The sequence below is a fragment of the Rattus norvegicus genome, chromosome X (genome assembly GCF_021556685.1).
Source record: "Rattus norvegicus strain SHRSP/BbbUtx chromosome X, alternate assembly SHRSP_T2T, whole genome shotgun sequence".
Classification (NCBI taxonomy): Eukaryota; Metazoa; Chordata; class Mammalia; order Rodentia; family Muridae; genus Rattus; species Rattus norvegicus.
In genome coordinates, this window is record NC_141554.1 from 83245545 (window position 1) to 83265179 (window position 19635).

At 36.7% G+C, this 19635-nt stretch overlaps 2 pseudogenes; both read right to left on the minus strand.

The window, feature by feature from the left end:
* Positions 1 to 11616: 11616 nt before the first annotated feature.
* On the minus strand, positions 11617 to 12598 carry LOC147998280 (L-lactate dehydrogenase A chain pseudogene; annotated as a pseudogene).
* Positions 12224 to 12598, minus strand: Ldha-ps6 (lactate dehydrogenase A, pseudogene 6; annotated as a pseudogene).
* Positions 12599 to 19635: the final 7037 nt, after the last annotated feature.

The window sequence follows — 19635 nt, forward strand, 5'->3', positions numbered from 1 at the left end:
AGAACAGAGAAGGCAGCTCTGATAGGGGAAAGAGTTCAAAGATAAGCAACAGCATCAGAATCAGCTGCTATTCCAATTGTTAAGACATGGAGACAGTGCTGCAAAAATGCTACGTATGTCTAGGGGGCCTAAGCTTGAACCTGCGCATGCCTTTGCTTAGTGTTTCAACCTTGGTGAACCCCAGGGGCCCAGATTAGCTGATTCTACAGGTCTTCTTGTGGTGTCCTTGCCTTCTCTGATGCCCTAATCCCTCCTCCCACTCTTCTACAAGACTTCCCAAGCTCTACCTTGGGTCTCTCTGCATCTATTTCCATCAGCTGATTGATGATGTCTCTCAGAGGACAGTTATGATAGGCTCCTGTCTGCAAGCATAGCAGAGTATCATTAATAGTGTCAGGGATTGGCTCTCTCCCAAATGGATGGAGCTAGAAAATATCATCCTGAGTGAGGTTAACCTAGACTGAGAAAGAAATTTATGATGTACACTCACTGAAAAGTGAATATGATACATAAAGTAAAGGAGATCCATGCTGCAATTCATAGACCCATAGAAACTAAGTAACAAGGACTCAAGGGAGGAAACTTTAATCTCACTCAGAAGGGGAAATAAAATAGACATTAGAAATGGATGAAGGGAAGGACCTGAGTGAGAGAAGGGATGGGGAATAGAACTCTGGTGGGGATTAGTTGATGAAAGGAGTTGGGGGGCTGGGAGAGAGGAGGGAAATTGGTGGGGGTAGTGTATCTCTGGGAGGAGTTGGAAACCTGGAAATAAGGAGACTTCCTGGAGTTTATCAGGGTGACCCTACCAGCAGAGGATATAGAAGCTGATATGACCACCTCCTGTAGCCAGGTGGGAATTCCATAGGGAGGCAGATACCCAAAAAACTTTCTACCTAAAATTTGTCCTGCCTGCAAGATGTATAGGGTTTAAGATAGAACAGAGGTTGAAGGTATGGCCAACCAATGACTGTCCCAACTTAAGACCCATCCCATGAGAGGCAAGAAAAAATTAACAAGACTCAGGAACCAGGTAACACAGTGAATCAATGAAATACATGGCTAGAGAGATGGCAGAGCAGGTAAAGATGCCTGCCACTAAGGAAAAAAGGCAATGTCAGATTCCCCAGAACCCACAGGCTGGGGGGAGAGAACGAACTCTAGAACTGTGTCTTCTGACCTCCACAGGTACACATCCATTCAAATGCGGATTGAGCATAAGTTGAATAAATAAAAATGTGATGCTTAAAAAAAACAAATTCTTCATAATGGAAGCCAACCAGGTTCACTTTACATGGATTGAATTTTTATTTTACATATGTTTGTAGAATTATTGTCATTTAAATGTTACTACATTTTGTTGAATGTGTGTGTGTGTTTGTGTGTGTGGGGGGCTTATGCAATGATGTGCATTTCAAAGTCAGAAAACAAATTGCATGAGTACCTTCTCTCCTTCTGCCACGTGGATCCCACTCAAGTCGTTGGGGTTGGAAGCAAGTACCTTTACCCACAAAGTACTTTAAGCCTCTGTCTCCTAATGTAGGCCTACTACTTGATGTTTCTAGCCTCCATACAATTTTATCTAGGCCTAGAATGTTTTTGAAAAGAAGTTATATTTAACCCTTAAGTATCCCTATTATACTTGTTTTAAGTTTCTATTACTGTGGTAAACACCATAAACAAATATAACTTGGGGAGAAAGAGCTTAGTTTACATTGAAGTACAGTCCATCATGAAGAGAAGAAGTCAGGGCATAGAAGTTAAGCAGAAACTAGAGGCCAGGAACTCAAAATGATTTCTTAAACACTTCAGGACCACCTGTCTAGAGATGGTACCATCCACAGTGAGCTGGACACTCCCTCATCAATCATTAATCAAGAAAATGTCCCACAGATTTGCCCATAGGGAATCTGATTGAGACACCTTTACTTTTCTTTTTTTAAAAAATGGTTATTTTATTTATTTACATTTCAAATGTTATCATCCTTCCCAGTTTCCCCTCCTATCCCATCTCCTTCCCCCTATTTCTATAAGGGTGCTCACCCTCCTACTCACCCACCACCAACTCACCACCCTAGCACTCTGCTAAGCTGTGGCATCAAGCCTCCACAGAACCAAGGGCCTCCCCTCCCAGTGATGCCAGACAATGCCATCCTCTGCTACAAATGCAGCTGGAGCTATGGGTCCCTCCATGTACACTCATGGGTTGGTGGTTTAGTCCCTGGGAACTCTGGGATCTGGCTAAGATAAAAAACTCATATGACAGCAGACGTTGGCAAGAATGTGGAATTGCAAACTGGCACAACCACTCTAGAAGTCAGACTGGTGGTTCCTTAGGAAATTAGAAATAGTTCTACTTGAGGGCCCAGCTATACCACTCCTGGGCATATACCCAAAAGATGTTCCAAAATATATCAAGGACAGTTGCTCCACTATGTTCATACTAGCCTTATTTATAATAGCCAGAAGCAGGAAATAACCCAGATGTCCCTCGATAGAAGAATTGATACAGAAAATGTGGTACATTTGCACAATGGTATACTAGGCAGCTATTAGAAGCAATGACTACATGAAATTTGCAGACAAATGGATGGAACTAGAAAATATGTGGGTGGTATCCCAGTCACATACATGGTATGTACTCACTGATAAGTGGATATTAGGCAAAAAGATCAGAATACCCACGATACAACTCACAGACCATATGAAGCTCAAGAAGGAAGGCAAAAGTGTGGCTGCTTCAATCCTTAGAAGGGCTAACAAAATAATCACAATCACGGGAGTTATAGGAAGGGAGGGACCTGGGAGGAAGAGAGGATGGGGAGTGAAAAGAGGGGACAGGCAGGTGTGGGAGGAGACTGAGGCACTTTGTCACTTCAGGTTATTCTTTCCAAATAATTCTAGCTTCTATCTAGTTTTATAAAAGACTATAAAGTATTAAATAATTTGCATTTGTTTCCAAAACCATTTATTTCCCTCTTTTTGTTATTATCCTGAATGGAAAAAAAAACATATTCTCAATGCCTATAGCTTACTACTTATGAAATAATTTTTAGCCATGTGGTAAGTTAATTCCAAAGATGTTAAAGTTTGGTTTATACTGCAAGAGCTATATTATCAGCCTGAAGCAGAGACTAGATTATATGATAACAGCATTTCCTGCTGAATGAATTGGTAAGGCTACGTGCCAAGTGACTAGGTAGGGAGAACCACTGTAGGCAAAGTGTAGAAATGAATACTGACATAATTAATGGATCTGTTTCCAAGATTGAAAAAGGAAAGCATTTGGATTTTATTTGTTCCATCTATATAGTGTCTTCTAAACTCTTCTTACATGCTGTTATCCCACTTTATCATATAGGCAAACATATTTTTAATATAATTTGACATCTCAAATAACTTCTCCTCATAAGTACTTTTATAAAGTAGTTGAAAGTAATATTATTTTTCTCATATTGAATTTACCAGAAAAGAGCAAAAAGAACACACTATTTTAGTCTCATAATATCCCTAGATTTATTTGTCTTTAACTATTTGACTAGAGTATTAAATAAAACAGAAATGAGATCAAAGTCCTCTGACTCAACAATAGAATTATTGTCACATATTCTTTTGCATAGAAAGATATCACAAATAAGGACAATTATATACATGAACATATTTGTATGTATAATATATATTATATAATTTGTACACCATAGAAAGATGGAAGAAAAGAGTTTTAATATTTTCCCTGGGAAAAATCATTTTTAAGAAGACCAGATGACATGATTACTTTAATTTACACCATGCATCATTACTACATGCATCATATGTCACATGGTTGTCATATATACATATAAAATTAAATATATAGATTATGTTATAGACTTTTAATTCTAAATTTAAAAATTCATTTGTATATCTACTAAAAATGTCTACCACTTTTTCCACATGTTGTCTGTCATATTATCCTTTTTGAAGTGCTCCCTTCAAAGAATAATGTCACATACAAGCACCCATTACCATAGCCTTAGTGTGTGTATGCATATATTGTTTTCAATTTCAAGCATTCTATTGCTTACCAACAAGAATGGTCTTGTACAATTCTTCAATCTCAGAAGTATATTCAAACTTATTTTTATTCATACGTATTTAAATGTATTACCTTAACATAAAACATAAAATTAGAACACAGAACATGAGACCTGCCAGCCTATGACATTTTAAATCATACAATTCAATACTTTTAGCTGTATGAATATTGTTAAATGACATACTCCTAGAATGTATAAAATCTTACATAAATATAACTCAATGTGAGCTTAGCAGCAAATACAATTTTACCCTCTTTGCATCCCATATCCATTGGTAGGCTACAATCTACTTTTATAAGTGATTTACTTTGGTAACAAATTATGTGTAAGATTCAAGGTCTGATTTAGTTAACTCTGCATAATGTCTTTCAGGTTCATCCATATTGTACTAGATTACAAGATCTCATTATCTTATTTTAAGGATGAAACTATCCCCATGACTGAACACATCATATTTTATTATTTGCCCATATGTGTAAAGATGAGTAGTTTGATCATACATTGTAATAGTTTAGTTGATATAGAAATGCTTATATATATTTGATACTATTTTATTTATTGGATATAATAAGCAGGAGTGGGGTTTTTGAAGCAAATAATTATTACTCTAAAATTTTTTGTGGAATTCCTATTATTATTAGGAACATTTTAACAACACTATGTATTTGAAGTCACAAAGCCAGTAACTTTTTTACTGTTTTATAAGTCTTAATAATTTCAACATAGAATGTACTTTATTTACTATACAAATTAATAGTAATTTTTAAACTTTAAATTTATTTTTATGTTTTATGTTCATATTCACTCCTCTGCCCAACTCCTAGATCCTGTCCACCTTTCCTACCCACCTGTCTTTGTGACATTACTTTTTGTTTTGTTTCCTTATCCATCAAGTTCAGTTTGTACAATCTGTACACTCTTGCATGTGTGCCTTCCACTAAATCATGACCCATTTATCAGAGGGAAAAATCTTAAAGAAAATGACTATCAATCTTCCAGCAACTATCAATTGCCCATAGCTCTTTAACTAGGGGTGAGAGTTCATGTTCAACTCTCCCCTTTATATACTGAGATTTTGTCTGGTTTGAGCTTACTTTTACAAAAGGTTTGTACATCCTTCATGATTATATGAGTTTATATGTGCACATGTTCTTTCATGTCTGGAACATACTATTTCCTTGTATTCATTCACTGTCCTTCACTCTTACACTTTGCCTCCTACTTATATTAGTCTCTAATGTTCTGTACTCAAGTATATAGTTTTCAGCAATAGTTTTTTACAATCCAATTATGGAGGGTAACACACAGATTGGCAGTAGTGTATGATGTTTGGGGGCCTATAGACCTTACCAGCTGACAAGTCCACAGGACATAACCCATTTCTGGCAATAGGAATTTCATTTTTAGCATATGGTATTTTATATGAGTATTGTCATTTTAGTTATAGAATTATTTCTTTTTAACTCATATATACTTTCTCCTCTACTTTGCCTCTTCACCCCATTTTAACCCATCTTATCCTATTATTCCCATTTAAGCCTTGATACTTCTGTGTTCTTTACTCCCTTGAAGCAATGCTACCAGTTCACAGTTTTCCGGCATCTAATGGAAGTCATAAAATTCTAAATTTCATGAAGATCTCATATTTGAGAAGACAGAAATTGATCCTTTGGGCAATCTATCAAAAACGTACAATATTGAACAGGTGCCCAATTAACCTTTCCCCCAACAGGGGGCCATTTAGCTATCCTGGTCATACTGTGCTGTATTTTTGATCCTTTGGATCATCAGCAAGACTCCTTGCTTTCCTTTGTTTTCAGTAGCCCATGTGTAGTTAAAATATATTAAGTCTAATCAAATCTCTGAGATAGGTAAAACATAAATTTTGCTCGTTGGTCCTGAAAACTAGAATTTTGTATTTTCGTGACAAGTAATCCTTCCCACAAGAAGTCAAGGGTTAGTTTTCTCCTGTTTTTTCCAATGGAGCAAGAGGAAGGGCTTATGCTAGTGATATTTGCTAGTACAAACTTCCATCTTTTTCTTTAGAATGTTTCTTCCACCAAAATTTCTGAATGTTATATTTATTTCTAATGCATTTGTCAAGGAAAAACTAGATGTTTAGAGTTTCGTCTTTATTTTGCAATAATGAACCAAGGGGAAGAAATAGAGTGGAGATGCTCTAGAAATTTTCTGACTGACTTTGGTGCAGATCCTTTTCTATTTGCCTAAAACGTAAGGCCCTTTAACTGATTTGTGGATGTTCCTAAGTGGACTATTCTTGAGTCAGTGTATCTGTGAGTCACCGGTGTGCCTACTGAATTCTAATCTCATCACCTTCTGGATATCACCATTACAGACTCCGAAATTTCCTATTTCTCCATTACCTTCCCAGATTCTGTGACCTAGCATAATCACTCAAAGGGAAAACTTTCAGAGCTTCCTGTTGCCTTCACAATTGCATCACAAAGCATAACCCAGCTTTAATTACACTTTTTACTTATTTATGACTGCTCTTTGAGTTGGCATAGGGCTTACTATGGTATTGTGCTTCCGTTTTAAGTATTATGGAAAAATCATGGTGTATTTTATGCAGAAAGCTTAAATAGTTTCCAGAGAAACCACTTAACAGGTTATTATATTAAATTAGGCAAAAGACAATTGCAGTTTTTGTGAAGACAACGTCAACAGAAATGATACGAAATTGTCATATCTGAGCTATATTCTGAAATTTGAACCAACACAACTTAGTAAAGGTACATATTGAAGGTATGTGCTGTTAAAGTTCTGAGGGTTTCTTATTATATGCAACTCTTTGACCTACGTAATGTTCAAGAACACCAGGTTCTTCCTTTCTCTATATTTTCCTTTCTGTATAATTTTTCCTCATCAGAAGATGAAAAAATATAGGAAATAAAAATGCTAAAAGTTTTAACATGGTATCTAACATGCAATTGTTTCAACCTGTTAGCATCTCCCAATCAGACATTTCTTTTTTATAAAAAAAAAAAATTACTCAAAATATGGTTGATAGTCACCTTACACATTGCTTTTAATTCTAGTCACAGCAATCCAGAATTAACAATCATGTAATACAGCCACATATTGACAGTTTTATTGTTTCACCAATTACACCTAGAACTATGCTTAATTGAGATGGGATATTTGTTACCACATTGAATGCCAGAGATGCTTAGATGATCTTGCTGGTAAAACAAGGTGCTATCTCCCTATTTTCTTGCTCCAAGCAGAAATATCTTAAACAATTTACTATTTGAATAGGATGACCATCCCTACAAGAGTTGGGTCATTTTCTGGTCAGAGGTAGAGAAATAGAAGCACATAATTTCCATAGTTGAATCTCTACACAAGATCTTGAATTAAATTATACATGACTGCCATTTATTCTGCATTCAGTCACTTGCTCTACCTTAAGCCTAAGGTGAAAGTAGAGGTGAAATGGGAAATAGAAAAAAGAAAGCCTTTTCAGAAATGCAGGAAAATAGATGTAAAGGCCTAATGTATCTTAAGATAGTCAACTACATGTAAAACTAAAAATGATGTGAAACAAATTTCCTTATGAATAGTTAGGTTTATTTTTATAATTTTGTTTTTTGTTGCTGTAGTTTTGAGACAGGGTCTCTCTGTGCAGTTCTTCCTGCCATAGAACTCTTTATGTAGACCAGATTAGCATTAATGTCATGGAACTATAACAATCTCTTGAACCCTCCATGGAATGCTGTGACTAAAGGTATGTACCACAATGGCACATTACCATCAACATTTTAGTCAAGGTTGAATCTGATTATCCAAACTAATATAAATAATCCTGTGATTAATTTGACCAGGAATGAAACCTGAGTAAAATTCATATAGATATTTTTAATAAAAAATGAATAAGCATACCAATTTTAAATCACTTATTTAACTTCTTGGTTTCATGCAAAAAATTTACTAGGTACTTTAAAATAGGTTCAGAAAAATTATCTGACAAACCTTTGCTAGAATTTTCAAATGACAATAGTTTTTTCAGTTCTAAAGTTTCATTCAAATGGGCGGTTAGTTTTTGTATGTTTTATTGCTTTTTCAAGAAATGTTTCCTAAGATATTTCTTAAGAAAATGAAAGAGATTTAAATATCCTATGGGACCTCAATAAATTTAGCATTTTAAGAAGATATATAGGAAATATTTATGGTATAAAAGAAAAATATCAAATGTACTTACTTAAAACAAAGTAGTTTGGGGAACTGACTGCTCCCTCCATAAAGCCTGTATTTAATTATCAGCATTATACTTCTAGGGAATCCAACATATTCTTCTGGCTCTATGGCCGTCGGGAACAAAGTGGTAGTACATAAAAATACATGCAAGCAAATCACTATATACATAAAATAAAATTGACATACTCAAAATAATTAAAATTCTATTTTCTTAGAATTAATAGGCAGCATAATGCAGTTGTCCTAGGATTTGAAGTGAGACTCATTCTGGATTGAGTATATATTTGACAGTTTTGTATTTACATATACAGAAATGGGAACAACAGGAAAATGAAAGCTACTTAAAAATGTATGTATATGTTCTGTGGAATCTTTGGAACTGGTTTTGACTTCTGTATCTAAGTGTTATAAAAACACATTTTGTAAAAATTATACCCAATTATGAAATGTACACGAGTATAGAATTTCTATTTTTCAATATGACTAAAAAGCATGTTTGTAATAAATATAACAAAAATAACCATAGAGGACAAATAAACAGTTTAAGTAAATAAGGTGAAATGACTGAAATAATCATAGAACAAACAAAATTGCTCAAACTTAAAAGGCCAATATCTCAAAAACAAGGAAAATATTGACGTAACTCCAACATTCTCGACCATTTTTACCCTACAGGAGGTGTTCTGATTTGAATCAGAATCCTCAGGTACATGCTGAGGACATAATAGTAGCTCAAAGATTTTGACAGTTTAACAGAGCTTAAGAGGCATAAAATAAAATTAAGGTGACTAAAGAAGCCTGATCCTGAAGTATATAATCTTGGCTATAGTTCAAAACATATTTAATAAACTACTTTATGGATTATACAAAGTAAAAATCAAGAATAATGTTCTCAAAGTAAGTCGCTGCAAAATTTTTATACTAAAATTCTAAGAATAAAATGTCAGAAAAAAAGACAAAAGAATGTTAGGGATAGATAAGCTCTTGTCTAAAGATGCAATGTTTATGAAATTATGTATACAAAGACTAAAAAAATGTGGTCTTTTTTGTAATACCTGAAATACATTTCTATATAAATATGTAGAACAGAAACTTTCAAAACTAAGAAATACATCAAGCTAAACCATCAGAACATGATTGCAAATACCTACTGAGAAAAATATAACATTCATCTAGGCAAATCTTTACAAAACAGAAGAAAAGTAAGTAAAAAGTAGTGGAGGACAGAAACAAAACATTAATATTAATGGATCAAGAAGCAGTCAGATATAGCTGAATTTTTTACAAAAAGTAAGTGTCAATCAGAATTGGAATAACAGGTTTTTGTGCATATATGTGGTATATGCTCAAACTGTGCAAGCATGTGGAAGCCAAAGGAGGATGTTTGGTAAACTGCTCTATCATTTTCTGCTTTGTATGCCTTTGTTAAGGTATCTCAGTGGACTCAGATGTAGATTGGCATCTCCAATGATCTGAACTGGACAGTGCCGGGCTTTATAGGCATGCCTGATGTTACATTCAGCTTCCTGGAGGAGTACTGAGGATATGAAATCAGGTATTCAGTAATTTTGATCGATAATCTATGTACTCAGTTATAGAATTACAAGTTTCAAATAAGAAATAGACCAAAGAATTCTATATAGTGTAAAAGAGAAAATAAATGTCATAGAGAAACAAAAGAAAGAAAATAGTTTTTAAAGGTAAAAGCTGAAAACTAGTATAGGTTTGGTAATATTCAAATTTATATATATTCAAATATGTGTGTATGTGTTTGTGTGTGAATATTATTCAGATATAAAAGAAAACAAATTATGAATTTTGCCTATAAATGAATACAACTGGAAATAATCACTTTGAATGGGATGACCCAGACAAAGAAACACAAATCCATGATCTCTTTCATACATGGATACTAGACCTGAAACTTTAGACATGTGTGTTTAAATTGGAGTATTCATAGGAGATAACAATGGAGCTTTGGTCTTCATAGATTTAGTGTAGAAGCTATGAAGGAAATAGTTACTTGTAACAAAATAATATTTTTCAACATGAAAACATCACTGTAGACATGAACTTGGAGTAGCTCGAACTGTATCTACTAGACCTGCAGAAGATCAAGCCTGACAAAATCCCAGCAGGGATGGGAAAAGTTCATAAATTCTACCCCTATCTAGGGTACTATTGACTCCTGATTGATATGGTGAGATAAAGAACTAGAAATATGGGCCCTAAGAGTCTACTCATTCTACAGCAGATACTCCCACACCCATGAACAAACAGCAAACACTAATTGGACTAATTTGATGACCTTAAAATATAAAAAGGGGGAGGAAAAGGTGGTGATAGAATATGTGATAATTGGAAGGAGGAATGGGATGGATTTGATCAAAATGTACTATATTCATGTATGAAATTCTCAAAACAATGAAGAAGAATGATACATATATTTGAGTATACGTTCCCCTCGGCTGAGAAAGCAACTGAAAATCAGTAGGTACAGAAGATTTAAGGAACATAAGTTATTATATTATCCACAGACATGAGCTATATACTGGTTGTTAAAGACATTGTTTTACTTCAAAACACAGAAACCATAAAAAGTTTTCCTCAACTACAAAAAAATTCAGCTAGAAATAAGTTGCAAAAAGATAATCAGAAGTTCTCTTGGCCACATTAAATAAAATAACATATTTCTTAATACCCTACACTTCAAATAATGACTTATACCAAATAATATAAACTATTTTGATCTAAATGATAGCGTAATTACAACTAAAATGAATACAATGTATCTAGAGTTATATTTTTTCACTGTTCAAGGTTTATTTGGTGTTTTCACTGGCATGACACTTGAGTGGTTGGTTCCATCATCCATATGCAGCTCTTACATTTCATATAATATTGTGATGTACACTACAGATGCATATAATACAGAAAATATCCTGTAGAGCATTTATGCATAAGATACGCATAATGGACTTACACACTAGAGCTAGATTAAAACTAACTGGGAACTCAATGCCCTAGGCATGTTTGATGAGGATGCACAGTTCAGCAGTGCAGCAATGCAGCAGGCTCACAGGGTAATCAAAACTCGCAAACAGTTGGCAGTGTGTCTTGGAGACAGTGGGACTGTCACACTAACCAGGTTACCACTACACATGTACCACATAGCAGCAGGGTAGAGCTGTGGGAACTGAGATTTTCCTCTGACTACCTCAAAGCCACTGGAGCTGGTTACACAGCTCAGGTGAGAAGTGTATGGTCTTCATAGAAACCTGCTGTAGCCTGGACAGTGAAGTGCTAGGACACTGGGAAGACTTTAGAACTGAAGCTCCTTTTGGATTCCCCAGAGGGTATCCGTACACTTCTTCAGGCAGGCTTCCTCCTCTGGAGTCAGTGTCACCTTCACAACATCTGAGATTCCATTTTGTTCCAGGATACACGGGACACTGAGGAAGGCATCATCATTGATTCCATAGAGACCCTTAATCGTGGTGGAAATGGGATGTACCCATGTAAGGTTCTTCGTTATGCTCTTAACCAAGTCTGCCACAGAAAAGCCAATGGTCCAGGATGTGTACCTTTTCAGCTTCATCACCTCATATGCACTGTCAACTACCTGCTTGTGAACATCCTTCCACTGCTCCTTGTCTGCGTCTGTGCCCAGTTCTGGGTTCATAGACTTCAGGGAGACACTGGCAATGTTCACACCACTCCACACAGCCACACAGGAGTCTCCATGCTCTCCTAGGACCCACCTGTGACAGCTCAATGGGTGAACTCCCAGACTTTCTCCCACCAGGTAAGGGAACCGAGCTGAATCCAGACTGCAACCACTTCTAATATCTTTGCTTTTTGGGAAAGTCACTGATTTTCTAAGCCACATAGATCAAGATATCCACCAGGTTTGAGACAATGAGCAGCTTTCACTGTGTACTGTACTTCACAGTGTTCAGAATGATGAACTTGAAAATGTTCACATATCTCTCGACCAAATTGAGCCGGCTCTCTCCCTCTCGCTGACATGCCCCTGCTGTGATAACGGTGAAGTTGGAGTTTGCAGTCACACTATAGTTTTTGCTGGAGAAAATTTTTGGTGCCTTAAGGAAAAGTATGTCCTCCTGCAGATCCATCATCTCTCCCCTTAGATTGTCTTCAATGACATCAACAAGGGCAAGCTTGTCAGCCAAGTCCTTCATTAAGATACTGATGGCACAAGACATGCCAACAGCACCAAGGCCAACAACTGTAAACTTGTTCTGGGAGAACTTTTCCTCCAGCTGGTCCTTGAAAGTTGCCATCTTAGACATTGAATCTTTTGAGATCTCATTTAGGGCAAGAGCACCCTATAATCTTCAGGAAATATCCACTCCACCAAGTCCACGCAAAGCAAAATGCAAACCACACTGAGGTTCTAGAGTCATATTTTTGAAGAAAACTTTAGCTCTCCACTGTAAATATTAGAAAACACTGACAAAAAAACTAGAGCGAGCAAATTAAACATAAATAAAATTAAAAGAAATAATAAAGAGTAAAACTTAGAATGAAATGGATGTTATATAAAATACTGCAGGCAAAAACATTCATTTCGTAGTAACAGCATTGATAAACTATTATAATACTTACAAAATAAAATAATGTGAAAACACAAGCAATAGTAGCAATGTTGACAATAACTACATTATTTTAGTGTGATTTGTGCCAATTTCCATGCTAAAGACATTATTTGTATTGTCTTTGCATTTCTTAATATTGATTGATCATTATAGTCACACAAAGGATATTTAAAATGCATACCTACTACACATAATTGATTTGAGGCATGTAACGGTCCTCAGCATTATACAAGTTTCTGGGTAAGAAAGAACTAAATTCTATCTTTATAACAACTCTGAAATATTACCATTATCATTGATAACTTCATTTATATAATAGAGAAAATCAAGGTTAGAAGAAGCTAGTTAAAATTATCAAATAAAAGATTGAGGATTATGCACTTTAAAAAGCTAATTAATTTCTTAAAATCTTACACTAAAAACAACAAACAAGAATAAAACAAAACCAAAAATATATCCTATTCAATGAAAACCTTCCTGTCTGTGTTCCTAAGTAAAATTATCAGTTGCTCCATTTATGGTATTAGGTAACAGGAACATTTCTGTAATATGAGATATTTTAAGGTATAAGCTAGCTATAATATCATTTGTTTTAGTTATTCTATAGTTTTTCACTATGCTTGTCACAGAGTAGGTACTAAGTAATAGAAAATGTTTATCAAGGATTACTGGACAGAAGGAGATGGAGCCTCTCTTCAAGTTATCAATGCTTAAGACTGGGAGCTTCCAACATACCACATGCTTGTGTTTTCAGTCTTAAATGTTATAAAAACCGGATTGTGGTTTCTTTGAAGCCAGGGGACATGTCATTAAAGGCCTGAAAACTTGGTAATTAGAATTGACTTCAGTTGGTCACTAGTTTCTTAGGAGCCCAGTAGGGCTGTCCTCTGAGAAGCTCTGCCAGCACTTGACTAAGACAGATGCAGATACTCACAGCCAACCATTGGACTGAGAACTGGGTCCCCAGTGGAGAAGTTAGAAAAAGGAGTGAACGAGCTAAATGGGTTGCAACCCCATAGGAAGAACAACAATATCAACCAACCAGACACCTCAGAGCTCCTTGGGACTAAACCACTGACCAAAGAATACACATGAGTAGGTCCACAGTTCTTGCTACATATGTAGGAGAGGATTGCCTTATTTGGCATCAATGGGAGGGCTGCCACTTAGTCCTATGGAGGCTTGTTGTCCAAGGTAAAGGGATGCTAGAGAGGCGGTGAGGTGGGAGTTAGTGGGCGGGTGGGGAATTACACTCTTGGAGGCAAATGAGAGGGGAGAGAGGATGGGGATCTTGCAGAAGGGACACCTGGAAGGAGCACATTTGAGATGTAAATAAATAAAATAATCAATATAAAGGTATATAAATAGAATCAACTTGTCAAGGTTGATAGTTGATAGTGACCAAAAGAAGTAATAGTTTGTGTGTGTGTGTATGCAAATTCTCTAATAACAATCTGTTGAACATCTTATAAGTGGTTAAATTATCTTATTTATACCACACAAACAACTGCAAGAAGCTAGTATTATCATGTCCAGTCTTCATTAATTCAGAAATCATGTATTTAAAAATAACTAAACTATGGTAGGAAGCTGAACAAGAAGGAAAGCTCTAGTGTGGATACTTCAATCCCAGTTAGATCAGGGAACAAAATCATCATAGAAAGCAGAGGGATGGGTGGTACTGAGTGGGAAAGGGGAAAGGGAGGGAAAAAGGCTTCAAGATCAGGCATAGGAGAAACAGGAGAGAAGCTCAGAAGGCCAGGGGAGTGAATGAAAATATGCAGCAGCAAGGCATGGGAGGCAGGGGAACCTATAGAAATTCCCAGATTCAAGGGATGTAAAAGGTTCCCAAGACTCAATGGACATTACCTTAGCCGAAGTGCCCATAACGGGAAGATGGAACTTGAAGAGACCACCTTCAATAGATAGACAGGGTTCCCAATTAAGGCATGGAACTACCCACCCATCTTCAAAATTCTTGATCTGAAATTGTTCCTGTCCAAAGGAAATCCAAGGACAAAGGGTGAGCAGAGACTGAAGAAAAAGCCATCCAGTGACTATCCCAATGTGGATTCATCCCACATGCAGGGACCAAACCCTAACACTATTACTGAAGCCGTGTTTTGCTTGCAGACACGAACTATCTTTGAGAGGCTCTACCAGAAGCTGACTGAGACAGATGCAGATACTCACAGTCAAACATTGAACTGAGGTCAGGGACCCCTATGGAAGAGTTAAAGGAAGGACTAATGGAGCCGAAAGGGAGGGCAACCCCATAGGAACAACAACGGTATTAACAAACCAGGAACCCTCACAGTTCCCAGAGAATAAGCCACCAGTTAAAGAGCATACATGAGCTTGTCCATGATCCTCAGCACATATGTAGCAGAGGACTTACATGTGGGAGATGATGCACTTAATCTTGTAGAAACTTGTTGCCTCAGGGAAGGGGATGCTGATGGGAGTGAGGTGGGGATGGGGTGTATGTGGGGAAGTACCCTCTCAGAAGCAAAGTGGAGGGGGGTTGGAGTGACAGACTCAGGGATAGACTAGGAAGGGGGAAATATTTGTAATGTAAATAAGTAAAATAATTTAATAAAAATAATTAAATTACTCATGGTTTAGCGAGCCCTTGTCTTACCTTCATTCATGCCATACATCCCATCTTTCCCTTACTGCACATTATACTGTCCTTTAAGATCACAGGTGAATGTCTTGTCTAATTTTGAGCTTTATATAGTTTTACTATTCTTACAATGCTTTCATGCCTATACAAAATGCTCCTACTCATTTTTATAAGTCATTGCTTAAATATGTTTTCACAGAGTGTTTAGTAGTTCTCCCCAAAACTTCATCAATTCATCATACTTGCTTACTTTGATAATTAGTCATTTGTATTTTTCTTCAAAGGGTTTACAATAACTTGAAAATCATCAATTTATATTGTTTGCTGACTTTGTTAAAAATACTTTTCTTCTCTTAGATCTAAACTTGATGGGTTTCAAATACTTCATTTTTGCCTGGTAAATAGTAAGAATTCAGAAAAATTATGACAATAGTAACAAAATGAGTTGTTCAATCAAATTGGATTTCTGATTCTTGAGAACCACTACTTAATTAATACTTTTTTAATAATTAAAATTTCAACTTGATTATGTATCAAGACATGCCTCTAGGTATGTTCTCAATAATAAATGAATATTACCCCCCAAAACAAGTACATAATAGCCAAGATACAGTCCACAGAACTCAAAAAGTTCAGCAAGCTGAAGTGCCAAGTAAGGATGCCTCACTCCCACTTAGGAGGGAGAAGCAAGCAACCACAGGTGGGAGGGAGGGATCTGAGAGGGAAAGGGGCCTGGGGTAGGGGCAGAGGGGAACATGATCTGGTATTGGGTGGGGGAAAAAACTGAAGCCCTGAGGGCCAGCAATAAAAATGCAAACAAGTGACCTCAGGAGGTAGGAGGTTGGGAGGACCCTCCAGAATGTACCAGAGACCAGGGAGTTCAGAGACTCTCAGGACTCAAAGCAGGAGGGGACTCTAGATGAAATGTCCTACAGTGTGCAGAGGGAACTTATAGAACACACCTTCAGCAGAAAGACAGGGCATCAAGTGAGGGATGGGATTGCTATCCCACAGTCAAAACTCTGACCCATAATTGTTCCTGTCTGAAAGAACTGCAGGGATGGAAATGGAGAAGAGCCTGAGGAAAAGAAGGTCCAGCGACAGGCCCAAAGTGGGATCCAGCTCAAGGGGAGGCCTCAAGGCCTGACACCATTACTGAGGCTATCTATGGAGCATTCACAAAAAGGGACCTATCATGACTGCTCTAAAAAGACCCTACAAGCAGCTGAAAGTCAGATACAGATATGTGTACCCAACCAATGAACAAAAGCTGCTGACCCCTCTGGTTGAATTAGAGAAAGGCTGGAGAAAGCTAAGGAGGAGAGCAACCCTGTAGGAGGACCAGCAGTCTCAATTAACCTGGATCTCTGTGATCTCTCAGACACTGGGTCACCAACCATGCAGCATACATCAGCTGATATGAGACCCCCAAAACATATACAGCATAGGACTCCCAAGTCTGGGTTCAGTCAGAGAAGATGCACCTAATCCTCAAGAGACTGGGGGCCCCGGGAATTTTAGAGGTCTGGTGGTGTGGGTGGAGTAGGGTCATCCTTGTGGAGACTGGGACAGGGAGGGGAAGAAGGTTTGGAATGTGGAACAGTTGGAAGGTGGAGCAGGAGGGGAATAAAATCTGCAGTGTAAAAATAAATAAATAAGAAAACAAACAAACAAACAAACAAGAATTGTATCACTCAGTTTTCCTACTAGATAAATTAGGAATCTTTTCTACTTCCACGGGACTTGATTGAAGTAAGTTTTCTTGTCAAAATCACCTTTGTTTACTTTCTGTACCAGTAGATGATAGAGTATCATATTCTTGCCCCTCCTGTTATGTTTTATTTTGGATTATGTTAATAAATAAAATAAATATCCCCACTGATATTTTTGGACAGATAGCATTAACAATACAGTTCTTAGCAAAGAGTGAATTTTATGAATAAAATTTGATAAAAGACAGAATAAAAAACTTTGCCCAGAAATATAAATGTTGAGAAATATGTATACATATATAGGCTACCTCTCACCATCCCCCCTTTCTCCATACAAATCACACACACACACACACACACACACACACACACACACACACACACATGCACACAGAGAGAGAAAGAGACAGACAGACAGAGAGAGACAGAGACAGAGAGACAGAGAGACAAAGAGACAGAGAGACAGAGACAGAGACAGAGAAATCTCTGATTGTAATTCCTTTGGGAATTATATCAGCACAGTGATTCATTTTTAATTTTAGAATTTAATATTTAAATTTCACCAAAAACTTTTCATTACTTTCTGATTCTCCTTTCTAAAAGGATGCTATTCAAAATAAATCAACTTATAAGAAAAATTTACTAAGAAAAATATCTAGGTCATCACATTTAAGAAAAGAAAGAAAAGGTCAGTTTAGTGGGAATTACTGTTTCCTGATGTTTCAAAGGAAATGTTGAAGTTAAGATGACATTGACAAATTGCCACTATTTATTTAAATGGTGTAATGCAATCTACCAGTAGTTCTACAATCTGCATTTTTGAAGCAGTTGACCTGACCAACTAATGCAAACAAATTAGCCTCCTGGGTGCTAGCTGTATTCTATAGGCAGTTAAATATCATAAGGTAGCATTATTTGATACATAAATTCTATCATCACATGATCTTATTTAAAGTTAATGATAAAATTACAAGATGCTAGTCTTTTATATGCTTGTTAATAATCATTTACATCTATTACAGGTTCAAATATATTTAAAGTTCAAACATGATTACATATATAAACAGTATGTTTCCTCACAGATATTTATCACAGTTCTTTAAATTGCCTCAAAGGATAATTCTTTTAAGTTAAAAGTATTAATCCTTGATCAACATTGTGATGTAGTTTCATCTTCCTGATTATTGCAGTAAACAAAACAAATTTTAACCTCAAAAGAGAAAAAGTAAGCTAAAGATATATGATACAATAATTCTACAATCAGCTAAAGTTGAACAAAGGATATTTTGTTATAACATGCATTAAAATGACCATAATCCTATAAAAATGTTTATTTTTCCCATACTCAATGAAAATGGTCAATTATTAAGAAAGAGCTTGAAAATTGAAAGATCAATGCTTTTTTTTGTTTTTTTCAGGTATTTTTAATTTTTTAAATTTTAATTTTTTTATTTTTAAAATTTTTATTTATTTTTACATTCCAGGTTTTATTGCCCCCACGATGCACCCTCCAACTGTTCCACATCCCATACCTTCTCCCCACCCTGCCCCAGTCTTCACAAGGATGACTCCACTCCACCCACACCACCAAACCTCTAAACCTCCTGGTGCCCCAGTCTCTTGAGGGTTAGCTGCATCTTTTAGAACTGAACCCAGACTCGGGAGTTCTCTGCTGTTTATGTGTTGGGGGTCTCATATCAGCTGGTGTATGTTGCCTGGTTAGTGATCCAGTGTCTGAGAGATCTCAGAGGTCCAGGTTAATTGAGACTGCTGGTCTTCCTACAGGGTTGCTCTCCTCCTTAGCTTTCTCCAGCCTTTCCCTAATTCAACCACAGGAGTCAGAAGCTTCTGTTCATTGGTTGGGTACACATATCTGCATCTGACTCTTTCAGCTGCTTGTAGGGTCTTTTTAGAGCAGTCATGATAGGTCCCTTTTTGTGAGCGATCCATAGCCTCAGTAATGTTATCAGGTCTTGGGGCCTCCTCTTTCTTTCTTTCTTTTTTTTTTTTTTTTTTTTTGGTTCTTTTTTTCGGAGCTGGGGACCGAACCCAGGGCCTTGCGATTCCTAGGCAAGCGCTCTACCACTGAGCTAAATCTCCAACCCCGTTGGGGCCTCCTCTTTAACTGGATCCAACTTTGGACCAGTCACTGAGACTTCTTTTCCTCAGAGTCTTCTCCATTGAGATTTCAATACCTTCGTTTCTTCCAGACAGGGAGAATTATCTGTCAGAGTTTTGACTGTGGGACAAAACTCTGGTCCTCACTTGACACCCTGTCTTTCTGCTGGAGGTGGGCTCTACAAGTTCCCTCTCCCCCAGGCATTTTATCTAGACCCCCCACCACACACACACACACACACACACACACACACACACACACACAC